General features: G+C 31.8%; 1 non-coding gene across 1 annotated transcript; it reads left to right on the forward strand.

Moving 5' to 3' along the window:
• Nucleotides 1-2,775: 2,775 nt before the first annotated feature.
• On the forward strand, nt 2,776-2,882 carry LOC139887387 (small nucleolar RNA R71). The gene has a single exon (XR_011773222.1). It is a non-coding gene; the product is annotated as a small nucleolar RNA R71 (small nucleolar RNA).
• Nucleotides 2,883-5,986: the final 3,104 nt, after the last annotated feature.

The following is a 5,986-nucleotide window of genomic DNA, read 5'->3' on the forward strand; positions in this document are numbered from 1 at the left end:
TGTCCTCGAGGTAACAATAATTTCAGCATTAACACCTAGTTTTATCGTTCATAAATATGTATAAACATGATTTTGAATTCATTTAGTTGAAATTTTTTTCAAATTTTCACAAAATTTGGCAATTAAAACAAGTGTAAACCCGAAAGAATTTATAACCCTTCCCCACACTTGAGATCTTGCAATGCCCTCATTTGCAAGAAATCAGTAAAAATTTAAATTCATGAGGGTGATTAGTGTAGAAAAATGATTAAAAATACCGAGTTTGCAAACATATTGTTGTTATTTCACATTTGATATTTTGTTTCTTGTCGTCAAAATTAGTACCTTTTTCTGAACTTAATGACAGTCTTTGAAAGTGCGTTATTTTACCCTGTTTTGTATATAACATAAAATACAAACATACATAATTTTGAAGTTGGGTATATTACCCCACGTTCAAAAATTTATAAAATCTAATATTTTTTTTTTTTGGCATACTTTAAATCAATTAAATTAAAAATAATGATAACAAAATTTCTCGTCCCGCCCTCGGTTAAAGTAATTTCGGTTCAACTACCTAATCTTCAACTCACGACGAATTTTAGAAATCATTTTTTTACTTAATGAAATAAAGTAAATTTTGTTTTTAAATTCACACAAAACTTAAATTTAAAAAGCATATTAATTTCATATAAAACCTACAAAATAAAAAAAAATCAGAATGGGGGGAGAAAACTAGTTCTTTAGTGTCTGCTAGTGGAAAAGACCAATCGGATTCCATTCTCGGAACTACACGAGAACAGAACAACTAACTCCAAACAGCATTTTCTTTTTAGAATATTTGAATCTCCTCACACTTAGGTAGATGTGGTGTCGAAATTGTGATTAACTTCATCGTCAATTTCTCTTGGACCATAATCAACTTGCATATCTGTGACTTTTGCTTTAAGCCAGTGACCAGCTTTTTCCGTAATATCCACAAATTCAACTATCTTGGCCTTTTCTTTAGGCGACAGATTGGATACTAACCGGTTATATAACTTAAAGTTTCCCTTACTTTTAGCATCAATAACCCGTTTAAAAAGTTTCTTCATTGAACTGTTAATAACGGGGTTATTTAATTTCGTATCAACTATGGGGTTCTTTATTATCAAGTAATCATTAGGTGTTACTTCATTTTCCCCACACTTAGGCGTTCTATTATTGTTAAGCATTACCGTTGGAGTTGGTAAAACAACATGGTTCTTACCAATCGTTTTTGTCGGTTCAACGGTTTTGGTTTGTGGATATTTAGACTGTCGAATCATAAAGGTGATCGATTTCTCATCATTACTAAGTGTCATTCTACCCTTTCTTACATCAAATAACGCCCCGGTGGACGCTAAGAATGGTCGACCTAAAATTAGAGGAACGTTTGAGTCCTCTTCTATGTCAATGACAATGAATTCGACTAGAAAGGTTAAATTACCTACTTGAACGGGTAGGTTGTCAGCAATTCCAACTGGGTGCTTAATGGTTTGATCAAGGAGTCGAACACTCATATCCGTTGGAGTTAACTCACCTACACCTAATCTCTTATATAATGAAAGAGGCATAACACTCACACTTGAACCTAAATCTGCTAGTGCATCATACATGACACAGTCACTAAGTAGACAAGGAACAATAAATTCACCCGGATCACCTACCCTAGGTGGAGGATTTGGTGGAACTGTCTTCACCGGGTTTACTTCTACTGTTTTTGTTTCTTGCACTTTTTTATTCTTCTTCTTCTTCTTTCCAGAGGTATCACAAATTTTATTACCTATTACTTGCTCATACTCAACTCCTTTTCTTGGAAACGGGATGGGTGGTCTGTATGGTGCCACCACTGGCTTTACATACTCGGGTGGTGGTGGTGGTGTAACTTCTTCATTGTTACTTACATCTAAAACTTTCCCATCTTCTGATGCTGGTTTTTCAGAATTTGTTGAAACCATATTAACATTTTCATTCCGAGGATTTACTTCAGTATTACTCGGTAGCTTTCCTTGTTTCCTTTCACTCATCAATCTAACAAGAGTACCTACTTGTTTTTCTAGATTCAAAATAGAAGCTTGTTGAGTTCTAAATGACTGATCAAACCTCTCATTCGTTTGAGTTTGAGTTTCAATAAATTGTGTTTGAGATTCAACTAGCTTAAATACCACTTCTTCCAGATTTGACTTTTTCTCTTCGGTTTGTTGTGGTGGTTTATACAAGCCAGGTCTTTGTTGATTGAAAGTGTTGTTTTGAGTTGGTTGGTTATTCGGACCTTGTTGGTTGTACGAGTTGTTGTTGGGTCCATTTGGATTGTAAAGAATGTTTTGATTTCGATTAAAGTTTAGCTTTGGCGGTTGATAATTATTCTGATAATTATTTTCCGGCCTTTGGTTCATATAGGAAACATTCTCACGTTGTTCCATCGTTTGTTCAATGTGACAGTCTTTCATTAAGTGTGGTCCACCGCATTGCTCACAACTGATTCGTATTGCGTGAATATCTTTATTCATCTTTTCCATTCGTCTCTCGAAAGCATCTATTTTTGCGAAAACGGAATCAAAGTCATGGCTAGAATCGGCTCTAGCCGCTTTAGATGAACGATATATATCTTTCTCTTGGTGCCACTCATGAGAGTGGGAGGCTGTGTTATCAATAATTTTGTAAGCTTCAGTTGCGGTTTTCTTCATAATGGAACCACCAGCTGTTATGTCGATGTCTTTTCTTGTAGCAACGTTGACACCTTGGTAGAATATTTGTACTATTTGATAAGTGTCTAAACCGTGTTGAGGACATCCTCTCAACATCCTTCCGAATCTTGTCCATGCCTCATATAATGTTTCATTTGGCTTTTGCGCGAACGTAACAATTTCTCCTTGAAGTCTTACGGCTTTAGATGCTGGAAAGAATTGTTTAAGAAATTTTTCAACTAAAACATCCCATGTGTCAATTGCCCCTTCAGGTAACGATTCTAACCAATCTTTGGCTTCTCCCTTTAAAGTCCGGGGAAACAACATGAGATAGATCTGCTCATCTTCCACTTCTCGGATTTTGAATAGTGTACAAATTCTTTTAAACGTACGAAGGTGTTCGTTAGGATCTTCATTCGGTGCACCACTATATTGGCACTGATTAGTTACCATGTGTAGAATTTGTCCTTTGATTTCATAATCTGGAGCATTAACTTCTGGCTTAATAATGGCGTGACCTTGGCCCGTGCGTTTAGCTCTCATTCGATCTTCCATACTTAGAGGTTCCGTTACTTCCATAATTGAATTCGTTGAATACGAATCACTAGAGGACTCTGATTTAACGGTTTGTGGTTCAGGATCTTGGAATTGTCCTTGAATATCCTCCAGTTTCTTAGTTGTGAAATCGGGTTCAAAAGATGGATTGTCGGAAATTTGAATTGGAGTATTTGTTCGACTGGATGATGATTCTAAAGAAAAATCAACGGCGACAATATTTGCTAAATGTCTTGATCGAGTTACAGGTGGTGAACGTATGAAAGGTGGTGAACGTTTTGCTCGGTGCATTCACAGAATATCCTAGTAGTTATAAAAAAAATAAGAAAAACTTATATAAGTTGTCCAATTAATAGACTTTTCTGATTTTGCCCACGTTTCGAATAGCCAAAAGATGTAGCAGGTAGCCAGGACCCTTTAAATCGGAAGCCCACAACTAGCCACTAACAAATCCAACTATTACTACGAATCAGAAAAATGTCAACGTCTATTAACTTAACCGCTTAAATAATTTTTCTTTCCGTTTGAGAATTAGATAAGAAATAGAGAAAATTCTAAGTCCTAAAAACTAGAGCGTCGAGAAATAAGAAAGAAAAAAAAAACGCGTCGAAAAAGGTCGAAAAATAAAAGGTCGAAAAATAGGCGTCGAAAAATAAAAATAAGAAAGTAGCGCGAAAAACGGCGTCGCAAAATTCTAAAGCACCTAAATCTTAGTCTAAGGAATAAGCACTTAAGGGATTTTACGGCAAACCTAAAAATTCTAGAAATAAAAATAACTATGCAAAACTAAACTTAATACTAAAAATTGTAACTATAGTCTAAAAATCTAAAGGTAATAAAAAAAAACTTTTTTTTTTAATTTTTTTTTTATATATTTCGTTTTTTTAAGGATTTTAAAATTGTTTTTTTTTTTTTTTAAAAAATTTTTTTATATAAATTTTTTTTAAAACTTTTTTTTTTTAAATTTTTTTAAAAAAAACGATTTTTTTTTACAATTTTTTTTTTTTTTTAAAAAACGAAATTTTTTTTTTCTTAAAAAAAACGATTTTTTTTTTTTTTAAAAAAAACGATTTTTTTTTTACAAATTAATAATTTTTTTATAATTATAATTTTTTTTTCAAAACTTTTTTTTTAATTCATTTACTATTCATGAATAGTAAATGAAAATAAATTAATTAATTTACTATTCACATGAAAGCGACATGATAGAAATTATTAATTATAAGTTACATAATATACCCCTGAAGTATTTAATAAATACGACTTTTTAAAACTTTACGTATAATTCTAAAATATTATTATATTATTATATTCTATTTCAATATTATTATATTATTATATTTTATTTCAATATTATTATAATTAAAAATATAGCGTTTTAGCGCTCCCCGGCAGCGGCGCCAAAAATACTTGATGTCGTAGGGGGTGTATACGAAATAGTATTAATTTTTACTACAAAATGCGACGAAATATTACACAAGTTTTATTTATTTATTTATCGAGTGGATATACCTAAACCTTGCTACAACACTTATAGGCAGTGTACCTAATCGTAGAGTAGTGTAGTTTTTAGTAAGTCCGGTTCGTTCCACAGGGAGCTGGTGAAGTTAACGCTATATTATTAAGTTTATTTGTAAAAATATATATATAAATAAGTAGTAGTATTATTATAAAATGGGAGTTTTACCGTTTAATGACCGGTTTGTCGATTTTTAAGACTTAAGTCACAATTAAAACCTAATGTAAAATATAAAAATAACTTAATTTAAAGAGTAAAGTAAATAACAATAAATAAAGTGCGATAAATTAAATGACATAAAATAAAAGTGCGATAATTAAAAATGCGAAAAAGAGATAAAATAAAGGAATTATGCTTATTTAAACTTCCGTAATCATGATGTTTGACGTGTTGATTTTAATTTTATGCCCATGGGTTAATTGTCCTTTGTCCTGAATTATTTAATATGTCCGTTTGGTTTTTGTCCAAAACAGTCCATCAGTCATAAACATAAAGTGCGAGTGTCCTCATCAAATTATTCTTATACCCGAAGTTAAATATTCCAACTAATTGGGGACTTAAACTGTAACAAGATTTTAATACTTTGTTTAATAATTACACCAGGATGTCGACTGAGTGTAACCCAAGGTTTTAATATTTTGTTATCAATTATACCAAGTGTCCTTGTACATAATTTCACCCCTGTTTTAATTATTCTAGTGGCTATTAATCCATTCCCGTGTCCGGTTAAATGAACGATTATTCGTACATATAAATACCCCGCCCATCGTGTCCGATTGAGTGTATATGGTAATTTATAGGGACGCCCAATTGTAAATCTTTATATTAACATTAACAAACTATCATTTACTTAAACAAATATAAAGCCCATTAATAGCCCATAGTCTAATTTCCACAAGTGTCGTTCTTTTGTCCAAACCCCAATTATGGTACAAAGCCCAATTACCCAATTTTAGTAATTAGCCCAACATCATGATTACTTCGTTTTAAATAAGCATAATAATAACTTAGCTACGAGACATTAATGTAAAAATTTTGAACATAACTTACAATGATTAAAAATAGCGTAGCGTTACACGGACAGAATTTCGACTTACACACTCAAACGATCTCTATCATAAATCTTATTATTATCATAATTTAAAATTAAAATTAAGATTATTGTTATATCTGATTACATTAACATTATGATAGAGAATTATAGATATAAATTATAGATATTGAT

The sequence above is a fragment of the Rutidosis leptorrhynchoides genome, chromosome 1 (assembly GCF_046630445.1).
Source record: "Rutidosis leptorrhynchoides isolate AG116_Rl617_1_P2 chromosome 1, CSIRO_AGI_Rlap_v1, whole genome shotgun sequence".
In the NCBI taxonomy this organism is placed as follows: Eukaryota; Viridiplantae; Streptophyta; class Magnoliopsida; order Asterales; family Asteraceae; genus Rutidosis; species Rutidosis leptorrhynchoides.